The 12,269-nt window shown below is 45.4% G+C and overlaps 1 protein-coding gene across 6 annotated transcripts in view; it reads left to right on the forward strand.

The window, feature by feature from the left end:
- The window catches only part of LOC142578625 (multidrug resistance-associated protein 1-like), a 289,636-nt gene that overhangs the window by 25,380 nt on the left and 251,987 nt on the right, over nt 1-12,269 (forward strand). The window lies entirely within an intron of this gene.

The raw sequence follows: 12,269 nt of genomic DNA on the forward strand, positions 1-12,269 counted from the left end.
ACACTCTTTGGGGGGATTCCCGATGCGATGCCAGAGGTCGAATAATAGAACAAATCCTGTTTTCTTCAGGCGCCTGCGTGCTAAATAAGAAACAACCAACATTTTACAGTCTTGCACATAACACATACAGTTACATAGACTTAAGCATAGTATCCCCCACCTTAGTGCCCCGTTTAGACTGGAAAGTTATTCAGAACCCTTATGGCAGTGACCATTTTCCTGTGATCCTCCAATCTACAAAAGAACATGATCCTCTCCCATATGCCCCTCGATGGAAGATTGCATCTGCAGACTGGGAAAAATTTAGAACTCTTAAGTATATGCCTCAAAACACTCTTAACGATTTTAATATAAACGACGCTGTTGCTTATTTTACCGCTTTTATGATTGACGCCGCATTGGAGTGCATCCCCCAAACAAACGGGACCCCGAAGAAAAGGCGAGTGCCCTGGTGGAACGAGGATTGCAGGAATGCACGGAAAAAACAGAATAAGGCCTGGGACATGCTGCGCCGCTCTCCAACAACTGAGAACCTTGTTAACTTCAAACACATAAAGTCCCAAGGAAGACGAACACGGCGCACGGCTAAAAGGAAAAGCTGGGAAAAATACATCTCCGGTATTAACTCCTACAAACAAGAAGGAAAAGTATGGAGTCGGCTGAAAAAATTAGTAGGCCACCAACCTTACCTCCTGCCTTTGGTCGATGTCCAAGGCAATAACCTTGAAGACCAGGCTAACGCCCTTGGACAGCATTTCGAACATGTGTCCAGCGCCGAACATTATTCGGAGCTTTTCCACAAACTAAAAAAATCTGCAGAAAGCAAGCCGTTCAATAGAAAGTGTCGAGAAAACGAACCTTACAACAGTCCCTTCAGTGTTATGGAATTCAGAGCATCATTAAACACTTGTCAAAGCTCTGCTCCCGGAGCCGACCGTATTATGTATGAGATGATAAAGCATCTGGACTCTAGCGCTCAAATGGCTCTGCTGTCCCTCTTTAACACTATTTGGGCAACTGGGTTCCTTCCACTGGCATGGAGAGAAGCCATCGTAGTACTCATTCTAAAACAAGGTAAAGATGCATCCTCAGTGGAAAGTTACCGTCCCATTGCTTTAACAAGTTGTCTTTGCAAATTTTATGAAAAAATTATAAACCGCAGGCTCTTACATTTCCTTGAAGAAAACAAACTGCTCGATCCTTATCAGTGCAGCTTTAGAGAAGGCCGTTCTACAACATTCGCATAGAAGCAAACATCCGCGAAGTTTTTATACACAAACAGTTTTTTCTGTCTGTCTTCCTCGACATGGAAAAAGCTTATGATACAACGTGGCGGTTTGGAATATTACGAGATCTTTCAGAAATTGGTATCCGCGGGAATATGCTCAACATAATAGAAAGCTACTTAACAAATCGCACGTTCCGCGTTAGAGTTGGGAATGCTCTGTCCAGACCATATACACAGGAAACTGGGGTGCCGCAGGGAGGCGTACTCAGCTGTACGCTTTTCATCATAAAAATGAACTCCTTACGTTCAGCAATACCACCCGGCGTGTTCTACTCCCTATATGTAGATGATATACAGATCGGTTTCAAGTCGTGTAACCTCGCAATCTGTGAACGACACATCCAGATTGGACTGAACAAAGTGTCTAAATGGGCCAGAGAAAATGGCTTTAAAATCAATGCCAATAAAAGCTCATGTGTGTTATTCACACGAAAGAGAGGACTGACCGCAGATCCCAATATAGACTTAAATGGACAGCGCATACCTGTAAACACAGAACACAAATTTCTGGGCATTATTCTGGATAAAAAATTAACTTTCATTCCGCACCTAAGATATCTTAAGCACAAATGCCTAAAAACAATGAACATTCTAAAAATCTTATCGCATGCAACATGGGGCAGTGACAGGAAATGCCTCATGAATGTCTACAAAAGCCTTATACGTACACGCCTAGACTATGGGGCCGTGGTTTACCAGTCTGCCACCCCAAGTGGCCTAAAGATTCTTGACCCTATTCATCACTTAGGCATCCGCCTGGCTACCGGTGCCTTCAGGACGAGTCCTGTGGAGAGTCTCTACGTTGAAGCCAACGAGTGGTCGCTTCATCTTCAGAGGTCGTACTGCAGTTTCCTTTACTTTCTGAAAGTTAACGCGAACCGCGACCATCCGTGTTACGAAACCATAAACAACCTTACATCTGCAACACTGTTTGATAATCGACCTGCAGCTAGAGAACCATTTTCTCTGCGCGTTAGAAAACTTTCTGAGGAAATGGAAGTTCCGGCTCTTGAGCAAAACCTTATGGCCCCAGCAAAGCCACTGCCGCCGTGGCAGTGGCAGCACATAGAATGCGATACATCCTTCATAGAGGTTACAAAACACGCTCCAGAGGCACACATAAGAATGCATTTCTTAGAACTCCAGCACAAGTACCCGTACACAGAATTTTACACTGACGCTTCGAAGTCACACGCTGGCGTTTCCTATGCAGCTGTCGGCCCATCGTTCTCCGAATCCAACGTTATGCACCCGGAAACGAGCATCTTCACCGCAGAGGCTTACGCAATACTGTCTGCTGTCCAACAAATCAAGAAAACAAAGCTACAGAAAGCCATTGTATTTACAGACTCCCTATCTGTCGTAAAATCTCTGATATCACTCAAGAACCTCAAGAATCCCATACTCATTAATCTATATTCACTCCTGTGCAAATTATATTCGTGTAATAAACAGGTCATAGCATGTTGGGTGCCTGGGCACAGGGGCATCGAGGGCAACACGCTGGCTGATGAAATTGCCAAATCCATTACAAAAAAAGCTGGCAACCCTTCTATACGTATCGCACCTTCAGACCTAAAGCTATTTTTGCGCAAAAAACTTAGAAGGCATTGGCAACAGATGTGGGATAGCGAAACTTCCAATAAACTCCATTTAATTAAGCCACACTTAGGAAATTACGCACCAATAACAAAAACAAGGCGAACTGAAGTCATTTTCTGTCGCCTTAGGATAGGCCACACCTATGGCACACACTCTTATCTATTGACCGGTAGCGAAGTTCCAACCTGTTGTAAATGTGGCGAAACACTGACCATCCTCCATGTCCTGCTGGAGTGTCGGGAAGCGGAATCTCAAAGAAAAAAGCACTTCCCTCTAGCGTACCGACAGCAGATCCCTTTACACCCATGTATGTTCCTTGGTGCTGACCCGCTTTTTAACCCAAAAACAGTTTTTAACTTTTTACAGGATGTTGACGCATTACAAATACTAGGCCCACAAGTTTCGTAGCACGGCCTCTAATCAGAGGCTCCTGCTGCGAAAGCAGCGCTTTGTATAGCACTTGCCTCTGGGCCCTTTCAGTTAAGGACCTTGTTGAGGCAGTAGTGCTACTGACATATATGCATTTTAGCACCTCACACCTTCACGGTATAACTTTTAGGTTAACAGCACACCTCACGAGCCATTGTCATTATGTTAACATGTTTATACCCTGCTTCTTGTCTTATGCCTCTATACAGCCACACTATCTCGTCATAGACAGCCACCATACCCTTTGTTGTTACTTTTCTCACCGAGTACATAACACCATTGCTTGGTGCTCTTTGGCCATGACTGGCCCTTACGCCACAAAACCCTATACATCATCATCATCGAGTATCTCTGCACAAGGTCTAGAGTTGAAATGTATTTAGCAGCGCTGACTCTTTCTATTCGTTCCTCAATGTTGGGAGTCAGGTACAACTGATCCTTGGTGATGACATTTAACTCCCTGTAGTCAACACACGGATGGGAGTCCTTATTAGGTGTTTTCACAAGTATTAGCGGTGACGTGTAGTCGCTCTCAGTGGGATGAATAACTCCCAACTCTAGCATGCGCTGTATCTATCCCTCCATAATGTCTCTCCATCATGGAGATGCCCTATAGAGCTTTGATCTTACGGGTTCAATTGATGTTAGCTCTATTTTATGCATTATTAGTACCTGGCCGATTGCTGAATCTATGGAGATAATCCCCTAGCAGTTCCTTGTGGGGATGCGCGACTCTCACGCGTCCCCTGATACATTGTTTTCCCACATAGCTCCCATCTCCTGTAATCCGGCTTCGCCGTGTGGCCTGGGGCCCGCAGCGGTCGGTGCGGTTGAAGCGCAGTACGAGAGATGGGGGGAGTGTTGTGCTGCTAACACCACCTCACGGCGGGGTTACTTGGGCGCCGAAAGGAGAAGGCGCTTCCTCTTTGGCTGCGGGTCGGCGTCTGGCGCGGACATCCGCGCGTGTGCCGATCCATGCTTCTGTGAGACCGTCTCACGTGACCATTCACGTGACCGTATGCGCGAACGACCAGGCGTTGGTATCCAACATGGGGCGAACATATTTGCTCACTATCCGGTCGCGGTGAGTCGCACTTCCTAGATTTGTCGCGCACCCATCGGCATGTTTTGTGGATAGCAACTCGGCTAGCAGGCATTGATCTATGAAAGGTGCAATAAATGCCCTTGTGATCGTTTGCACTACTGTGTTGTTGTTCCTTTGTCCCAAGAGCATGGATGAGAATTCTGCACCCTTTAGCTCATCTAGCTGCTCGGGTTTTAGAATGTCCGTGCTTATTGAGTGTTCTACAACTTCTTCAAAGCTGATTTCAGAGTTGGAGGTCGCCTTACAGTCATTAAACTCAGTATTAATGTCATCCGGCTCTTTGATGGTAAAGTTAACGACTCCACTCCGGTCCACATACGGCTTCATCAAATTGGAGTGGTATATTCACACCCCCTAGTCTATTCGCGCATCCACCCTGGTGTCATTGATTCACGCTGCTGCCTGTGCGGCGACGTTGCCTCGTTGAACTGCATCCTCTGGGGCTGTCCGGAAGATCCCCCACCAGCCGACCTCGTCTCGCCACCCCCCACCGATGAACAATGGGAGGCCCTTCTCTCCAGTACTGACCGAGACATCCAAACACGGGTCCTGGCACGAGCTGAAGATGCCATCGTGAAGCACAGCCTGGCAGCCTACGTAGCTTAGCCTCCCTTATCCCTTACCCCTTCTAATAAAAAAGTTGACACTCACTGACTCACTCATATCCGTCCTGTGACCGGGCAATTTCAGAGCATAGTTAGTATCTGAAAGTTTGTGCAACACTTTAACGGGTCCAACCCAGTGAACTTCAAGCTTGTTCTTTCTTGAAGGTCTGAAGATCATTACCTGGTCCCCAGCCTTGAATGTTCGAAGCCTCGCATTCCTGTCGTAATAGAGCTTGGCGTCCTCTTGTGCCATGCCTATATTCTTTTCGACTAGTTCCTGTGTTGCACTTAGCCGTTCCAGCAGATTTAGCACTACTCTATCACTCTAACACTGACCCTTGATCTGCCTGAATTTCGGCTGGTAACCCAACTCGGGCGAATACTGTCAAAAGCTCGTCTACTACCTCGTGGGAGCTGAGTTCTTTCAGAAGGATTGCCTCTGGAAACTGGGGACGGACACAGCATGGCAAACAGGTACCTGCAACCCGACTTTGTCTTTGGCAAATGCCCTGCTGTGTCTATCAAAAGTCGTCTGAAAGGTTCTGATATTAAAGGCACTACCTTTAGTGGAGCTTTCCATATATTTCCTGGTTTACCCAAGCACTGGCAGGTGTCGCACAATCTCACAATGTTTTCCACTCCTTTGAGACAGCCTGGCCAGTAGCGTTTCATAAGCAATATTTCCTTCGATTTGCTTATGCCTAGGTGACCAGACCACCCATTTCCATGACAGGGACCCAAAAGGTCCTCCCTGTAATTAATAGGTATGACTAACTGATCCAGAATCCTGCCCTTTTGGTCTATGTAGTGCCGATATAACAAGCCTCATTTCTCGTGCATCATCACGTTGTGCCTAGTAATGCTTTCTTTAGCTGTTACTGGTAGTTTAGCTAGGCTGACGTCATTCTTTTGTTCGGCTGCTAGTGACTCTTTGTCCACACGTAAGAGCCGATCATAGTTCTTTGGGGCAGGTGACAGTAATGACCTTGTCTTGCTTGTGAGTGCGTCAGCTTGCTCTCTCGGCAGGTGTGAACTTTGACACATGCCTTGTCATGCACTTTCATTGAGCTGGTCAGCTGACACGATTTCCTCAACTGCTTTTTCATCCCTCAAGCCTAGCTTGGTTTCTGTTGCTGAGGCTTTTGCTACTTCTGTTGCAGTGGCTTTTGCATTTTCAGGGGAAAGCGACGTGATTTGACGAGCTTGGAATCGGGTCATCGCCTGTACTACATCCTCTCCAAGTTCCAGCCCCTTCTCACTCAGTAACTGTTCCAACCAGTTTTAAAATATGTAAGGGTACTGCAGCGACAAGAATTTGGAAACTGCAGTGTCGGTCATGAGCTCCCCGAACGGCTCACTGGTTTTGACTTTCGCCGTCAGCAGACACATACTGTGTTCTTCCACAACCTGTTTATACCATGCTACTTCTCCGGGGAAGTCATTTATCATCATTAAGACAGATGGAAAATGTCCGTGGTGGCGTCACTGTCTCGTAACACCTCGCATGGTTTATCATAAATATGCGGGTTGTGAAGATAAGTTTAAAAGTTCCACGTTCTCGTCTCTTTCGTGCACATAGGAGAAAACTACGCTAGGCTTCCTGCAGTTCGCAGCAATATGTCAGAGTTTGTGGCGCTTTTAGCAGCGGATCGGTCTAAAGGATTCGAATTCATTTTTCTGCTCTTTTTGTACAGTTTTGCCATTTGAATTCACCTCGCTCTTTTCTCATGTCCTTTTCTCTGTGTCTACATGCTCCGGTTGTTTCATCTGTGATCTCTCTTTGAATGTAAATTGTTTCTGCATTACATTTTGACTGTCCCAATTTTCATCCTCAGCATTCAGCTTTCTACGTGTTGTGTACTCTTCAGCAAATTCGGCCACCCTTTCCACAGTGTTTATGTTTCCTCTGCCTTGCACCCACAGTTTCACAGATTGTGGGACGCTTTTGTAAAACTGCTCTAGACGCATTCAATAATTGTGTCTCTGCTCTCATACGCTTCTGCGCTTTTCAACTACTCGATTAGGCTTGCCTTTGCCAACTCAGCGGACTCTGGATATCCAGAGTTTGCCATATGTAAACTCCGGATATCCCTCGCTATCCATCTTTTTTATTTCTTCTCTCGTTTCGAGCAACTCGTCACAAGACTAGAGTGCAAAAATGTCATGTTCTGGTTGCATGTATTGGCGTAGATTTCAGATGAATAAGAGGGGGAGAAGGGGGGGGGGGGCATAATGGGAACTTGCCGTGACCCTGCAAATTTTAGAACCTTTGACAGGTGGCAAATCCCACAATGAAACGGTGCAGACAGCACCTGCTCTTTTTGTTGGCGAGTTGGCTACTAGAATCACGTGATGCATGGTCCTTTCGTGAGATGCACAGATTGGCCTAACCCACCTGCTGTAAAGTTGGGATAGCCCTTCTGCATTTTGGATAAAAAGTGGAAAGCAAAACTTTCTATGCAATAAATCAAAGACTGCTGAAAAACACACGTCCACTATTAAAGCGAGAACATCATTAGTATTCTGTACAACACTACGTATTAATTCATTAGTTTAAGAGGAAATAAAGCACTTGGTGGTGTTCAACAAAAGTTCTATCGATAAAAAAAAATATTTTCCAGACCTTGATATACTAGAACAAATTTGTAATCAGTGCTGGCACACTAATTCGGTGTTTCCTTTACTAAGAGTAGACGATACTGTATATCTTGATTTCGATGTATATCTTGATTTCTAGGTACCTATGTTACTGATAACTTGCAACATTCTTGCTAAGAAATTCTAGGAGACCATATTTTCTTGCACAAAATTAGTAAGCAATAAGCTTTGTAAAAATTTTTCGGATGTTCGATATCTGGCTTTCTTTTTTTCTTGATTTGATTCAATATTCGATTCGAAATGTAGTATTCAATATTTGTGCACCCCTACCTATTACTGGATGCGATGGCAATGCCATGCCAGTAAAAATGAGAAACTGGGAGCGCATAGGGTTTCTGCACACTAAAATTATTACTCTAATATCACATGCATCAGTTGTGCAAGTCACAAGTCATTGTTGGTCACCTTTAATCTCAAGTGTTTCCTGCCAGCACAGTATGTAGTCAATCCAAGCTTTTTGTGTGACTGTCAAGCAGGCCGGAGGGAATATCTAAACTAATAAAATCCTTAAAATAGCATCATCAGCAGGCTGCGACAACATTAACAGTAAGCTCCTGAAAAATACCATTACAATATCTAGTAAAATACTGTGCCTAATATTTAACTGATCCCTGCAAAACTCAATTGTTCCCAACGATTGGAAAATAGATAAAATTGTCCGAATTATTAAAACCAAAAACAAAGAACTTGCCACCAATTACAGATCAATTTCTCAGACTAGTATCCCAGCCAAACTTCTTTAACACGTAATTCCACATCTCGAATCGATTAACTTCTATCCGCTACAACCTGGTTTCCGTGAGCAACGATCCTGCGAAACTCAACTGGCAGAACTCTTGCATGATTTGCTACATTATATGGATGAGCTCCTTCAGATAGATGCCATACTTCTGTACCTTTTGAAGGGATTCGATCGAGTATCTGACAATCATTTGCTCGTTAAACCATAGGATCAGTCAAAACCTAGTCTGCAGGCTGGAACACTTTTTCAAAGGTCAAGTTCAGTTTGTCATTGCTAATGATAGCGATTCTCAATTCGCTAGAATAACTTCAGACGCAGGTTTATCACCACTGTTTTTTTAATCTATATCAACGGCCCTCCCGCTAACATAAAATCAAAATTGCGGTTTTTTGCCAATGATTGCATTATTTACAACCCTGTTCATAACTCAGACGACATGACTACTCTGTAACATGATTTGAATAATATTGCTGCATAGTTTAATCAATGGCTCATGTCCTTAAACTTGTCGAAATGCAAGTATTATTCTCGTGCAAATGCACTTCGATAAACCACACATACCACATTAATTCGTCCCCTATCAGCTCAGCTGAAACTTATATGAGTACCTAGGAGTGAATGTAATGCTATTACTATCATGGGTAGCGCACATCAAAACCATCTGTTCTGATTATCTGTTCTGAGGTGTAACGCATACTTGAATACCTACGTCGTAATTTTAAATCCACATCTGCTGACATCAAAAAACCGACAACATATATGTGACTAAAGCTCGAGTACACGTCATCAATATGGCATCCATCACAATCGTGTCGTGCCAAAGAAATAGAAGCAGTACGTAATCATGCAGCACATTTTATAAAATCTCAGTATTCTCCGTACATCAGTATAACTGCTATAGAACAGACTCTCTCTCTTCCAGCATTAGAATCACGCCGCATAATCGCTTGTCTTTGCCTGCTTCATTCCTTCTTTTTATCAGTCGCATACAAGGCATGCACTGCTGAACCCGCCGCTCAGATTGTCCTCGATATTAGCCCACACACGGCGCATTGCATGCATAAGCGGCCGAACATCGGCAATGAATAACTGCTTCTTCCCACACACAATACCCTTGTGGAACACACTTCCTAACAGCATAGTTTTATGCTCAGATCGAAGAAATTTTGCAAATAATTAACCTGTCACCTGCTTTCAGATGAGACACACCCACCATAACGTGTTGTTAACTTGCTTTCATACTATCATACGCTACTTTTTACGTGATAGCATTAAAGGGAAGCTGAAAGCTTTTCAAGAAAAAATGAGTGAAGAGCAGTATGCCGTGGTTTTCAACCCTCTGAATTCGAATATCGCATCGAAATTGAGCGAAAGAAAGCGCAAACATATTTTATTTCGACGAAAAGTGCAGCAGCAGACACGCCCAGCTCGCGCGCCTCGTTTCCGCCTGTGATTAGTCAGGCGCCTCGTGACGTCAACAATGGTGTTCGTCCGGACCGACTGCTGCCGCTACGCACGAAGCACGGTGCAAAGTAGTTTGGCGGTGTTTTGCTGAGACGGTCATGGAAATTTTCGAGAGCTTGCGTTTCTCCGAGGAGTTCGGCGTTAAGTCCAAACTCTACGAGAGCGATTTTGCGCGCGACTGTGATGGGCGACGGCTTCGAGCGACAAAACGGGCCGTCGCTTGAACAAATCGCTCGGTGTTGGCGCTCGATCGCTCGTTTCTAGAAATCTAGCACTCGTCGCTCGTCGCCCGGAAATGCTATGAGCGACTAGCCAATTGTGCGAAGCGGAAACTGGATGTACATAACTCAAATACTGCCGTTTGTCGCACGGAACGAGCAAACTATTGAATTTTACACGTGCAAGAATAAGAACCTAGTGCAAGACCTTCAGAAATATTTTATGCTCCTTCTTTAGTAAAATACATCAACTTAAATTGATAAAGCATGCGTCACGCTAGTTTCTGCGCGTATATTGCTGCCCTCATACCGGGAAGTCGTCGCTCAAAGCCGTCGCTCGTGTGGAGTTCGGCTTGCAGACGACGAGTGAACGCGACAGCCATCGCCTCGCTTGTAGCGCTGTCGCTGTCGCGTGCAAGATCACTTTTAAGGGGTTTATACTTGTACATACTACACGTACGTACATACTACATGTACGAGCCAATTGCGAAGAGCCGGCCTCTCCAAGAAGCAAAAAATGCTGGTGCAAGCACTGCTTTCCACGCGAACGAAGGCAAAGTGTTAGCATCTCCTTGTGTTGGAAATGTTCTTTGGCGAGTATGTTTTTTGCTAAGCTGCATTCAGTGTTCCAGTGAGTACGTTTCCGGGCAAACAACTGTAGTGTTATGTTCCTGCATGCCTCCTCGTAAACGTAAGCGGTGTTGCGATCTTCAGAATTTGTGCGCTGCCCCGAAGCTGTCGGCAATCTACACGGATGGTTGAAACGCGGGAAAAGTTTACCGGCTGTTGTAGCAAGTGTAGTATAGAACCTTCACCAGCGCGCCATCCGCACGCTACTCGTAACCGGCGAATTCCGTCGGCTACGTGAGATGGTCGGTTTCTTATGTGTGCGAGAGAAGGGGGATCGAGCGCAGTGTCTTGGCGTGAGCAGGCTTTCCAACACATACAAACTTTACGCTTGCACTGCGTTATGGTAGCTGCATGCAGGCTGTTTCACAACACACGTGCGACTAGAAAATTCGCGGCGCTTGGTGATGAAACCTGCTTCAAGGGTGGGCGATAAACATGCACCTTCCGTTCAGCGTGCTATTTTTTTTAGGAGAACCCGAAGCATGCATTATTGATACACTCCGGTAGTAATCGTCATGGAAGTGGTTACAGCACAACACTTGTTCCTGAGCGCTTGAAGTTGTTTCGCTTCACAGCAGCCTCCCACTTAGCTGCAAGCTTCTTGTCTTGCAGGAACTAATGGAACATCGGAACATCGTTGCGGCCGCTGGTGTTCGTGCAAGCGTAGGCTGCACAGAACGCCGGCATGATCGGCCTACAAGTTCAATTGATGCTGCGCAAGTCGACTACCACTCCTATATACACACATATAAAGGAATGTAGGGTCGAGCGAAGCAGATTAGGACGGCACACACGCAGACATAAGCCCGGTCAGGCACGGTCGCGGAGACTGTGAAGGAGCGGAACACCAGTGTTGACGTCTCTAAGCCGCGGTTTCCGGTCTCCGCTCGCATCGTCAGCGTCAGCAGCAGCGCGCGGCGCTCGACTGGGCGCGGAGCTACAGCCCAATTTTAACCGACGATTGCGTCGCTCCTAAGTGCAACATCCCCCCCAAAATTTTACCTTCATGGTTTATAAGGTTCCCGCATCCGTATATGAGCGTCTTATTTAATTCGACAGACTCTTCAGCTTCCCTTTAAAGGCCCCGTGTCTCAGTAAATCCGGCATCGGACGTCGTTCCAGTAAAAAGATTTTCAAACCATCCCTCCATATGGCGAAAGGAAGCTACTGAACTAATTGAATTTCTCAAGCTAAAATATGCAGAAAAATCAAAGTATAACTTACACACCACCTACGGACATAATAGCGTTGGATTGTAATTGTAATTTTGTTAATCGAAAACTCAAGGAAACCTCTTTTCCAGCCTTTCTACCATTTATATAACAGCCAAGACATTCGCCATTTGCACATGCCGGCGCGTGCGTATCTTGGAGGCCACAGAGCAGTGTGCTCGGTTCCTTGCAATACCTCCAGATGGCGCTTGCCTCTGCTGCATCGCGGCCTATTCGAGAGGCCGCATTTCTACCAGAAAGCCCACCTTTGTGAATAGCGTTCGCAGCCAGCGTAAACATTACAATTACATACGGTA

The sequence above is a fragment of the Dermacentor variabilis genome, chromosome 4 (genome assembly GCF_050947875.1).
Source record: "Dermacentor variabilis isolate Ectoservices chromosome 4, ASM5094787v1, whole genome shotgun sequence".
Lineage (NCBI taxonomy): Eukaryota > Metazoa > Arthropoda > Arachnida > Ixodida > Ixodidae > Dermacentor > Dermacentor variabilis.